This window comes from Platalea leucorodia, assembly GCF_965183815.1.
Source record: "Platalea leucorodia genome assembly, chromosome: 1".
Classification (NCBI taxonomy): domain Eukaryota; kingdom Metazoa; phylum Chordata; class Aves; order Pelecaniformes; family Threskiornithidae; genus Platalea; species Platalea leucorodia.
The window spans coordinates 51,353,617-51,366,707 of record NC_138823.1 but is presented as its reverse complement, the minus strand read 5'-3'; positions in this window follow the sequence as shown (position 1 = coordinate 51,366,707).

The following is a 13,091-nucleotide window of genomic DNA, read 5'->3' as shown; positions in this document are numbered from 1 at the left end:
TCTGAATGTTCTCCTTTTGGGCTGAACTACCAATTAATCACGGTTATTTGTCTTGCTATACTGTATGATAAGCTAAACTCGTCTAGTTTCACAAATTACCCATGTATTCACAAATGTAGGAAGTGTCTCTCAAACATGAGCTGAGAACCATAAGAGTCGATAGAAACTACTTCAAAAGCCTATTTTTTAGATGATAGAGCTTTGCTGAAGATGTTAATCATGAGATACAACATATGAACCAAAAACAACATAATGCAAAGAATACATGAAAGCAATACTTTTTTTTTTTTTTTTCTAAACTTAAAGGGAAGAATCTCAGTGGTGATATTTTTAAAGTTTTTTTTAAATGCTAGGAAACACTGATGGGTAGTCAGCCCTCTGGGAATAAACTTGCCCAAGATTCAGGTGTGAAGTGCTGAGGAAGGACGGTCATTCTTACACCTGCAGGTGGAAACATGAACATGAGTTCAGTGTCAGGAGAATGATGGCAAGGGACACAACCCTTATTTGCCTGTCTAATAACTAATGAAAAGCTGCATTATGACAAATACAGGAAAAAGATGTGCTTCTGTTGGTATCCTCTCCAGGCAGACCAGGTGATTACCTAGCCTAGCCTGGTCTTGTTCCACTGTCACACTCAGCTGTTGAGGTGAAAAGTTCTTTCCTTCTACAGACTCTGGCCTATTATCATTCCCTTTGATTTTTTTTTTTCTTTCTTTCTGTGACGTTTCTTTTTGGATTAACATAGGCTAAAATGTAAACTTAGGAAGCCTATGGGTAACGGAGAGGTTTACAAAAGCATATTGGCTTTTCTACCTCCTCTCTGGCGTTCTCTGAATACACTTCTTATTTGTTCTTTAGACTAGATGTAATCTTTTTAGTGGATGTCTAAACGCCATTATAGGGTCTTGGCCAATGAGTTGGGCTTGTAATTACTGCTAAAAGTCAACAGATATGTCCAAAGCAGGTCAGAACACAAAACACAAGTGGCCACTACACCCATTTTTTAAGTGCAGCATGTACCAGTTTTTCACCCCGCAAAGCTTTTGTCATTCTTTTAAAATGTAACTTGTAAATTCAGTAATGTTGAACAGGTGCAAACAAATCCTTTTGTGTCAGCCTTAAGAGCAAATGGCTTTATAAGCAAAACGCTTTATAAGACATGCTTTTGATAGTGTTAGCAACAGGGAGTTAAAGATCTCATTCTGGTTAGCTTATAAAAAGGCTGTCTATGAAATTAAGCCATTGTCCTGTGTAGATAAGGACACATACTCTTATATCTATTACTTTTTTTTTTTAATTTATTCTTCCTCTTCCTTGCTTCTGTCTTTTGCTTGCTTCTCATACCAGCCTGGTCTCTGCCACAACTGGCTCGTACAGGCCAGAACAACAGCTGAATGCTGATATCAACAGGGACTTATTTTTAAGCAGCCTGAGGCCTCATGAAGCCTGCAGCAGTGCACTGTGCAAGGCCTAGGAAAAGCAAGTTGAAGTTAGTTGATAGAAGATACTGAGTATAAACCTAGGTCCTCTGAGGGGCAGTGGAGTCACTAATGCTGCCTCTGCTTGGGCTTACTTGACATGTTTGAAGTTGCCAGAATAATTACTCTAACTGGACAGTGCTTCTTGATGCAAACTTGGTTTTAGGGGCATGGGCAGACATTTCACTAATATCTCTGGCTTATTTCTGGCACCCTTTGCAACTGTACTGGCAAATAAGTTGGGAATCTAGTTGCTCTTGTCTCTCTCACTTTTTGTGAGCTATTGTTTGTAGGACAGAGGAGTAAGAAACAAGCTCATGGGCAAGAGAAGTGGAGTGTTTTAGGTAAGGGGCTAGATTAGTCCTTATTCTTCTGATGTAGAAGTTATTACCAGCAAAGGCACAGGATCTCTGTACATTGTACTCCGTATCCTTCAGCCAGGCAGCAGAAATATTGGAAACTGTCAGAGGGAGTGTTTGGTCCAAGAAGGTTCTTGTGGACTGTGAGTCCCCATGGAAGTTGCACAAGTAAGCTGCATTACTGACCTAAGTGCCGATGATGTGAAATTCTCTCTACACCTGCTCTGAACTCATGGTCAGTGCAGATCCTGCAAGCCATGGCATGGGGTCCACACTGGTAAAAGGCATCAGTAAGGGTGCTGGTTAAAGGGCAAAGTGATTCTGCTGTCAAATTCAAATTTCAGTTCTCCCTTGGTTTGACAGAACCATGTGGGCCTTTTCACATATGCCTTATTTGGTAAGTGAGAGTGACCAGGCAACTTCCTTTCTTTCTTACACTTTAAAAAAAAAAAATACTGTTTCAAAATACTGGAGTAAAACTTTATTTTGAAGTACAAAGTTTACTTGAAAATTGCTGTGAAAATGTGTGAAGAAAAAGCTTTTATAAACAAAATTCAGATGTGTATCTAAGTGCAAAAGCTAGAGTTGAATAAAAGACAGTGTCATGCTTTTTAGGAGGAATCTGTCCAGATTCTGGAGACATGGCTTTTTGGCTTCATTACTGAACAGCAGCATAATCCTTCATTAACAAATCTTCTTTGGGATCTAACCAAAAGAAATTAAGAAGGGCAAGACCTCTTGCTGAGCAAATCTTAGTCAAGAACAACTGAGTCTTATCGCTATTTGTGTGAGGGCCCTGTGGGCACCCAATAGGTCTTAACTGCCATGACTACCCTCACCTGGACCCGCACCATCAACATCAGCCTCGGGCCCTGGAGCACTGTGAGACTGGGGGAGTCCTGGTCTGAGCCATGTGAGTGCCTGTAGGCTGCTCTTAGCTCTGTCTTTTGCATTTTTTTGAGGTTTTGACTAGACTTCTGAGATTGGCCTTGGACCCAGCTCATCAGATCATGTTTGTGTCATGATCTCCCCCAGCCGTACCTGGGGAACTCAAGTCTTCCACAGTGGAAGACTATCTATTATATTGCTTGTCTCTCAGAGACAAATTACACAAGTGATTTCCAAGTGAATCCAGCCTGATCAGGGACTCCTGAGCTCTGCTTGACAAGGGTCTCTTGCCATTCTTCAGCCAAAACAATTCCAAATCCCACCCTTTCCTTTTATTTATTTTTATCAGGTTACCATGGCACGTAGTGCAGTGCTATCCTACTACTTTATTGTTATATCAGTCTTCCCTTACTATTGCATACTTCAACACTGTTTTTTTCCTTGCCACCTCACCACATTTCTTGTATTCCTGTAGTACGTGGTTTTCCATTTTGCATCAGGTACTTTGTGTTCCTCCATATTGTTGTAGTGCCTATAGATTTGCTACAGCACATATTTCTGTGTGCTTTGCTCAACAGTTCCCCAGTCATATTGGTAGAGCTTTTTCACTAAACATATCATAGATCTGATTGTTGTTCTCACTCATATTACCATTTTCTTTCTCATTTCCTGTACTGTAAAAATATCTTTTTAAGAGATCTACACAGAAATTGAATATTCCCTGGGTAAAATCTGTTGTTGTTAACATGTTAGCAGTCTAACACAACCATAAATACCTCCCTTAACTTATACAAACTTTACCATTCGTAGCCTGCTTGCTGTAAGGCTGCTGTAATTTTGGGGTAGAACACAGGATTCTTGCATATCATCACTAAAATGACAGTGCTGCCTTATCTCACAAATGCCCAAACTTAATGACCTCTGTTCCTAACAGATGTAAATAATCATAGCTGATTCCCTTTGATGGTGTGAAGGTTCTGGCACACGATTTTGTAAGGGTTTTGAGAACTTGGACTAAACATGATGTAAAATGCAAAATTTTTATTTAAGGCAAAATTTAAAATAATAAAAAAAAAAATCAACCAAGATCAGAAATTAATAATTTTTAAGCAAAGAAACACAACAGGTGTATCCAGAACAAAAGAATTCAATTCCTCTTTGTTCTGGTTTTCTACCTGTGTGCCTCTAGTTTAAAAACAATGTTTCAACAGCAGTGTTAATGAAGTGAGTTAGAAATAGCTTTCCTTGCGTAAGTAGTGTAAAGTGTTATAAACTAGAGTGGCTGGATTTGTGTATGGCAAAACTGGAACAGCATCACATAATGAGAGAAGAGGAAGCTCAATTTTTTACTGTGCAAAAGGGATTGCTTTCTTGAACAGAGGGGAAATGAAAAAAGCAGATTGTCTCCTTCCTTACATCACCAAATCTAGGTATTTTCCCCTCTAGCTCTTTTTTCAGGATCTGGCTACTGTACTTCAGGATGGATCAAACTTTCTTGCCTTCAAGTGTTTGCACAGTGCTCTGACTTTCAGTCGTGTGCATACTCGCTCACTCATTTTCTCTCCTTGCTAAAAAACTCTGCCCAAAGTTTTTATCTTGAGTATGCTTTTTTTTCTTTTTTTTTTTTTTTGGTAGGAACTCTCCCTTATCACTATATCTTTAAAGAAGAGCGTTCGTTAGACCTATCGGTTGCAACAAGACTCAATACAACCAACAGTGACTCTTCACTGATGTGTTCTCTCTTGAGCTGTGGAAACATTTTAGATCAGCTTCTCCCTTTCCTCCATTTTCTATAGGACAAGGTGCAATGATTTGTGTTTGTCCCCTTCACACTGGTGTCTCTTGGTCACCCTACCTAGGTCTGACCGAGGAAACAACACAACCTCCCCCTGAAGATCATGCTTTTATTTCTCACTCCTAGGAAGGAGAACAGTCACACTGCTGTGTAAGTGCGTGCCTTGTAAAACAAGAGGCCAACTTTTCCTCACCACCTATATTGCCAACAAAATAAGAAGTTCCTCCAGAGTGTGATTTAGAGGAGGGATCTGATTTAACCTCTTGAGACAACAGTTGAGAGGGCCTGTTCATCCCCTGGTAGGCTTGTGAAGGTAGGCGCTGTGAACATATCTGCCAGTTTGCCTTATGAGAGATTCTCGCAGAAGCTTGATTTTTGTCATTTTCCTCTCGCTGTTCCAACTGACATGCTCCTGCAGATGTCACTAGTGCTACATGGTATTTTTAAACCTTGCAAATCCATGAGTTTTTCAAAAGGTGCCATATGTACGTACAATCCTGCATGACATGACACCAGCACCTTTCTGCTAGAAACGCCACCAGATCTGTTATATCACATCTAATATTTACTCTGCTGCAGAAAGGATTAGGGGTAGGGCTTATTACCTTGGCAAAGAAAGGGAGACTTTAGTCATACAGATAATCATAAGTCAGTGCAGGACTTCTTCCTAAGTTTCCCTGCATAGAAATCATCTTGTGCTCTGCATTTAAAACAGAGCCTTATATCTCCCTTGGAAAAGGAAAGAAATGCCGAGCTGAGAGCAGGTCCTCAGTATTGGCTCATTGAAAAAATGTGTCCTCTCCTCTGATATAAAAGGCTTTGGTCTCATGATTGCTATAAGGCTATTCTAGTTGTGGACTGCTGCTAAACCAGCCATCCGTCTCTCCTGGCCTTCCTGCTGTTGCTGTTGCTCCTGGCCCCGTGGTCCTGCCCTGCTGCCATCCTGGGTGAGGGCTTGTGCAGCTGTGCAGGAAATTCAGTTTAGGGGCTGATCCAGGTGACAAGTAACCGTTTCTCTGTTTACTTGGTTAGTTTAGGGTGAGGACCTTATCTAGCTTATCACACAAGCATAGAGGTGCTAGCTGCTGGTGTAACAGAAGAGGCGAGACCTCTCCCTTCATCAGCAGCTTACTTTTGGGTCAGCTTAAAGTCATGATGAAGCTGCAGCTTTGGGTATGAGTACTTGGATATGTTTCTCAGTCATTGCTACAGTTCAGAGCTTTAGCCTGGCTGTCTTGGTAAACCTCCGGTGACCTTAGCAAAGTTGTGCCAAACTAGGATGGAGTAGGACCTTGCCTGATCTGTACAGTGGACAACTTCAAGAGGATCAGCTCAGCTGGGCTTTTGGGGATGGAGGACTTCCCCAGTGGGACAGATCTCAGTTCTACTGCTTTCGCTGGTGTGCTAAGGGTCTTATCAACTTTAGCTCTGTCTTGCACCCTTTGTATGGGGGAAACTGTCCGTAACTGTTAAAATTAGTGGAGTTCCCTGCTGAGACATTTACATTCAACTGATTCTGCCGCTTTTGACAACTGACTGCAAGTAGAGTCAAGTCCTCAAGTATATGAAAAAGACAGTATGTCAGTGCCAATGCATGCGTTACAAGACATGAGCCAAATTAACTTCTGGAATAATGCCATGGAAGTTAATGGGTGTAGCCTCTGAAGTTTAACTGTTTGCATTATTTGTATCATATTTCAGTAATAATTTCTGGCGTACACAGATCAATCAGTTTTCAACCTGTTCTACTATTGCTATTTCAGGTTAACTCATTGCCTGGCTTTTCTGGTATTATACTGACAGGCACACTGTTCCTTTTCTATTCTCTATCGGTGCGTTGTTCACACTGGTTAATTTTTTCATTATTATACATCAGGTTTCCTTTGCTGTGTTCTGCCTGGGCAGTTGCCCCTTTGCACCAGACCACCAGGCTAGGTGTATCCTGATAGCAAACAGCATTGGCTCACCTCCTTTTACAACCTTACACCTAGTGTTGTACCCTTCCTCTCTACCATGTTGGAGAAACTGGAAATATGGTCCTTTGAGGAGCTGCGTGTAAATGCTTGGTTTTTTTCTTGATGAAGAATGGCAATATTATCTTTTTAAATATTCCTCCCATCTAGCACCCAGGTTTATGTCTTCCTTGCCACTTGAATCTGTGCATATAAGAGACTGAAGAAAGGAGAATTTAAACCAAAACTGAAGCAAAAAGGTGCTTTAATTTCCTTCAGAGATTCTTGCCATGTCCAGAGCTTAGGCCCTGGTCTCTGTGCAAGTTATTTCTTGTGAAGTTACTAGATTTGTTGCTCCTTGGTATTGTGGGAGGCCATATCTGCACAGGGAGAAAAAGCAGAAGGTTAGGATTAAGCTTATTCCAGCTTTTGAGCCTTAAAAGAGAGACCTGAACTCCATTGGGGAGCCAGTGTGGAGAGCAAATCACCAAGGTAATAGACCTGCAAAAAGATGTGATGTTGATCTGAGGAGCTGCTTTGTCATTTAAAATATAGAATAAACCCATGACCAACTTGGAGAGGGCAATGAGTTTTCAGATAGAGCTAAGGAGGTTTCTTCTGGTCCCTTGCTGACCAAGGCAGGGCTTATTAGGAAAAAACTCATGTCTAATTCGAATGGGCTCACAGGCTGAAATCAGTGGTTTTACTGACGCTCATACTGATAGGACTTCAGGGTTCCAGTGACGATGGGAGGTGGGAGGAGAATGACATTGAAACTATAGCTCCATCTGAGGAGTGATTGTGCATTTTGTTCCTGTTGCACTGGGGTGCTGGAGCCAGTACCATTGGTCAGCTCCAGGGGAGTTTTGCTACTCCTAATTTGGCAAAAATATTGTTTACTTTTTTTAACTGAATGACCTGGAATATCGAGCAATAAGATGCATTTTACGTACCAGTGCTCCAATGGATAAAAATACATATAATCTCTTTTATGGGTGAGTAAAAGACACATAGACTACCATACACAGACTGCTGGCATATATGAATGTAACATTGAATTGCTGTACTTCTGTTTGGACCGCACAGATCTTGAAAGGTCGAAAGGAAAATCCTGAACCAAATGGGGGATGCGAGGCAGAGTAATTAGTTGCCTATTAAAACAGTAAATGGGCAAAAAATGTCTGGTTTTGGTAAAGACCTTGAGCTGTATCTGAATGTCTCTTCTCGCATAGCTTCTTAGACACTAGAAAGGACTGTCTGTAGATCAGCTGAATCAATTGCCACAGAGAGAGCTAGCAGACTTCTTTGGATGTATTTTTCATGAGAAAGGGACCCAGCAGAGCAACAGGTGCGACTCCATGCTGTGCCATATCCAGTTCTGGGCTGAAAAAGATCTGACAGGTTAAATAGGGTCTTTCTTGGTTTGGTTGTGTTGGTTTTGGTTTGGTTTTTTTTTTTTTGTTTTTTTTTTTCTTTTCCAAAATTTGCTAGGTTTTTAGCTAAGTGCCTTTTAAAAAGGATGTTAGTAACATAGGTGTAGTTTATTAGTTTTCTGGGGTTGAAAAAGATGGTTTCTCTAATTTTTGACATGTCAGCTGTGTAAAGAAATATCCAGTGAGGGAAAAGTGTGTGTTGGACTTTTGCACTGTTGATAATATCACAGCTTTATGGTCAGGTCGAGGAGAGGGGACCACCTCACCCACAGTGGAGCATCTCAAAGTCTCTCTGTAGTGATTAGTATTCCTGGAGCAAGTCTGTTTGTTTATTTCTTGCACTTGAAGCCACAAAGTGTTCATATAGGCCATCACCTCATCTCCTTCCTCCTCCTGATCCTCCCAAAGTGTAAATCACCAGTGTAAGAGTTCCTGTGGGTGTTTTTTGGTGGACCTTGCTGTGAGGATCTTTTCATCTTGGACTGTCTTTCTTTCTCACTTCAGGCCATTAGCCTTTGCCTTGTCCCCATTGACTGCCCTGCATAATTCCTGCCTCTCCATGGCTCTTCCAAGTTTAGAATTATTAATTAAAAGGAAAGCTGCCACCATGGCCCAGCCACCCAAAGGGCTGCTGGTGAGCTGCGGTGGGGCAGCAGCCTGCAAAGAGAAGTGCTACATTTCAGACTGCCCAGGTGGCTCTTGCCGTCAGCTGTGCTTTGCTGGTAATCAGGGCACTTTTAGCATCCACTTTAGTTTTTCTAATAGGCAAAAAGGGCTCCACAGCTATGAGGCGAATTTGAAAGCTGTGCCCTGCCCCCGAGAGAGGAGGGCAGAGATGCGAGGTGGGCAACATGGCACCATGCCCAGGAGGCACCTCTCAGGAGCTGAGTACCCTGTGTGTGGGGACCTGGATGGCCCAGCCTGCAGGGGCTCCAGTTCTAAATTATCTTCACATGTAACAACAAGCATCGAGGGCAGGTTTGCCTAACTTAGGATTTTTCTTGGGCTTGTGAGTTCAAAGCTGGGCAATGATGTCCTCTGATTCCTTTCGTTTTGCACTAAATTTCAGGCTTTACAAAAAAAATAACTTCTTTTTTTTTGCCTGCAAACTTTTCTTTGATTCCTGCTCCAATTTATAACCAAAAGCTACTGACTCCTCTTTACTACCTCAAATTAATGCCGCAAACGCTTCCTCAGGAGGTTTCCAGTCTATAATCTGTTTATTTGCTGGTCAAGAGTGAGTGGGGTTGAGCTGTTTTCTTGCAGGGTGAAGCAAAGAGACGAGGGCCAGCAAGGGAGACGTTTGGCTGACCACACACTTTGGCTGGGTCCTTAGGCTACTTCTACACTGTTGGGGTGTATGAAGGCGCTGCAGTCCCTTTTCTCTGCTGAGCCGTGAATTCCCCCTCCATTGCAATGTTCAGGGTGGCTCCAGTAACAGGAGCTGCTAGTCCTTTAAAGCCTCTTTTCTTTCCTTCTTTTCCTTATCTCATCCTTAACTGCTCTGGTTGTCTCCTCAGTGCTGGGGAAAGCAAAATCTCTCTCCATCTGTGTGGTTTTGTAAGGGAAGAGGAAGAAGAAGCAAAGCTACCCTTTATTTACAACAAAAGATGCGATAGGAGGAAGTACAAGGCTACTTAACACTGAGTAGGGAAAGTAAAGTTTCTCTGAAAAACAAGGGAAGATTTGAAAAAGAAAGCAGAAGACTAGCTGCAAGCCTATTTATGTTTCACACTGTTGGTGACTATTGTGCAACGTGTGACTAAAACCCCACTGAAGGAAAACAAAATGACAGAGTGCAGTTATTCATACAAGCTTCAAATACTGTGGAATGCATTCCTTATTCATAAAACCAAAATGCTATGGTATCATTTTATTATTCATTTTGGTCCCCAACCTCATAAATGACAAAGAAAGAGGGGTCCCCAAACTTAAGGGCTGTCTGCAATACGGAGAGTAAACTATCTCTGAAGTTGGAACCTTCACACGAATGCAGACTGCCTTTGTAAAGTCAGCTGTGAGCCACATTCAGTCATGACATTTCTAAAACCTCACAACTTTTTAATAACATAAAGTTTATACTTTTATTTACATACTTAAGTTTAATAAATATTGATCAGATTAATGCTTGATACAGCGACAGAGGGAATTTAAGTTCTTTCATTTTAAGGTCTTACATGAGCTAAGAGTTTAAGGTGATTTAAGGATTTAGACCAGCAGAAAATAATAAATTGTCTTTAGACTTTTAACGCAGCTTAGCTGCAGCTTTGCAGGCCATCCCTCAGATATTTTAAATATATTAAGGCTTCCTTGTGTAGCAGAGATTTCTTAAAATCCAGCATGTTTCAAAGCTGACTCGGTTACACGTTACGTCCCTTTCAAAGTGATCTATGCCACTGAAATGACTGTTATCCAAAGTTTAATTTTTTCCCCCAAACATTCATGATCTTAGGGGTGCTGCAAGCAGTTTTCTTACGGCTTGGTCTTGCAGTGTCACCCTTGAAGGTAGACTACCTGGCCCTGAATGGAGCTCTCCTGCTCCCTGTTTTTTCCAGCTTCTGTGATAGTGGTCAGCTGGGAGAAGAGGCTGAAGGGGCCAGTAGTACCACTTCATGTAATTGCAGAATAATTTTGGTTGGAGGGGACCTGTGAAGGTCATCTAGTTCAAGAGAGAATGCTTTAAATGTATAAATAAGTTTTACTTTTTTTTTTTTTTGTCATTTCTTTCTCTGTATCAGTTCTTTTGATCCTCTGAGGGAGTGAATAATAAGTGAAAGCACAGAAAGTACAGTGCTACAGTTCACAACTGTTTTCCTATTTAAGAGGCTTCTACAGAAAGACAAATTTTAAATGGTGGGAAATGCTTCTGAAGCAGCGAAATGGGAATCGCTATACATGGGATCCACCACAGTGTGGTACTTACCTCCCCACTGCACCCTGCCCCGTCGGAGGGGGAAATGGGGTGTCACGGGTCCAGGGCACTCTGTGAGCAGCCAGCAACACCTCCTGCCACCTCACCTCCTTTCTGCCACTGCTGACAGGTCCTATTTTGTTGACTAGTTACCTGATAACGTAGTTGGTCTCTAGTGAAAACTGGACATTAAAGATGGAAAGTATTGAAAGTGGTAGTAGCCACAACATGAAAACAACTTTTTCCCCTGTTTCTTTCCAGGGCTTTCCTTGCATTTACTATGTCAATGTCTCCCAGACTTCGTGCACCTACAGAGCACTGTAAGCTACCACAATTTCTTTCACAACCTGGTCAGCCTTAGTAAAGTTTTGATTGAAAATGCTATGCCTCGTTACAGTGCTACAGATGGGGAAACTGAATCAAAGAGTGGGGGAGCGTTTGACTCTTGTCCAACTGATTTAACTGGAAACAGAACTGGGCTCTTTGCAACTTCGCTTACTCATATGGGAAGTTCATGGTAACGGCTAGTAACATCCAGCCTATACCTATACCAATAACTGTGTATTGCTGCTGGGCTTTATTTCCATTCCTAATTTTATTAACTTATTCACGTGATAAATTATTTTCAAGATAATATTAATTGACATTAAAATACAGGAATTTTTGAATACAAATTATGTGAAGTATTAAAATGACCCACTTATATTGGTTCTCAAGTAACTTTGCATTTAATTGCCATTTTGCAAAATTAATAGTAATGCTAGTTTTATGCTGTATTTCTTAACATGATCTAATTTGAATAATTTGAATTTAAAGTTAGTTCAGAGTGCGTGTTTTATGTAAAACCATAGCAATGGTCTTTGAAAAGCACTGAGTGGGAACTGTGGAAATAAAGACAATCTCCAAGTGTCTGACAGTTCCCTACTCCCAGGTCACTGTTGGGCCACCCCTTCTCAAATATCCACTGCTCATCCTGATATGTAATTAGCTTTCTGTCTCACAGCTCTTCTTGGAAACCTTTGCCTGAGCTGCAAAGCTTTTGCAGCTCTTTTTCATTCTAGCCTAAATTTACTCTTGACCACTTTGTATGCATAGCTTCTGTGCCAGTGTTGTCTTTTATTTTAGGTAGGTCTCCTTTCCTCGGGCTGCTTCTTGCAGCCGCATCCTCAGCCAGCCACCCCTTGTTAGGCTGAACAGCCAGACTCACATCCATTTTCCTAACCTTCTTGCTGACCTCTCTGTGCCTCTTCCAGCTAGAAGGTATCTCCCTGAAATGTGGGTGACCAGGATTGTATGCAGTTTTCCATATGGTATCACCTGGGCCTCGTACAAAGACATGAATGCTTCCCTATTTTTACTGGAAATACCTCCCCTGCTGCCCTCACAGTTACCTTTTCAAAAAAAGAAATTGAGTGAGTCCGGCAAGGTCTACCTTTAGTAAACCCATGTTGCATTTTATCTCATATTGCTTTTACCTCTGCATCATTAATTAGACTCCCCACAGAATGCTATTTTAAAGCCTAGCAAGCTGTTCAAGTGGCTCTAATAGACCTGAAAATATGGGTCAATTTTTTCACCTTCTTAATTGCAGGTCATACCCTTGCTGTTCCCCAGTTCCATGGCACTGTCCACAACTTGATTACTTTATCAAATTACTAACAGACTTGAAAAATCACCTGACAGAGTTTTCCTTACTTAAAGCAGGATATTTCCTCATCCTTCCTATTTGAGCATGCTGGTCACCTTTGTCTTAGGGAAGCTGCACGTTTTCTTTGTATTGTTTGGCTGACTTACCCGCACTTTTGTTCTTTGAAATCAATGATCTTTCTTACTTAAAAAACATTTTTGCTGTGTTTCCCATTTAATTTAAGCTGAAACAGTTCGTAATAACTTCGTAAAAAATATTTTCTATGATCAGCTGTCTTGTATAGCACCTTTAATATGAACCAAACCAAGTCTAGACTGTGATATCTCATGTTTGTTGAATGAAGGTTGCTGAGGATGAAGACACTTGTTGGCCATCCCAGCTAATGGTATTGTCAGACCATAATACCATTAGAAGCATTTGGTTGCTAACCTATATCTAGGCTGTCACAGTTTGCCATAATAACATTTCTGACAGCACTTACCTCTTGAACAACCTTGGTGAGATTGTTGGGCATAGCCAAATGTGGTGGTAGAATTCAGTGGCTTATCATTGGAAAATGCTTTTGTCCCTCAACAGTGATTTTTTTTATGCTCAAGCTCTTCTTGTATATTGGTGCCATCTTTC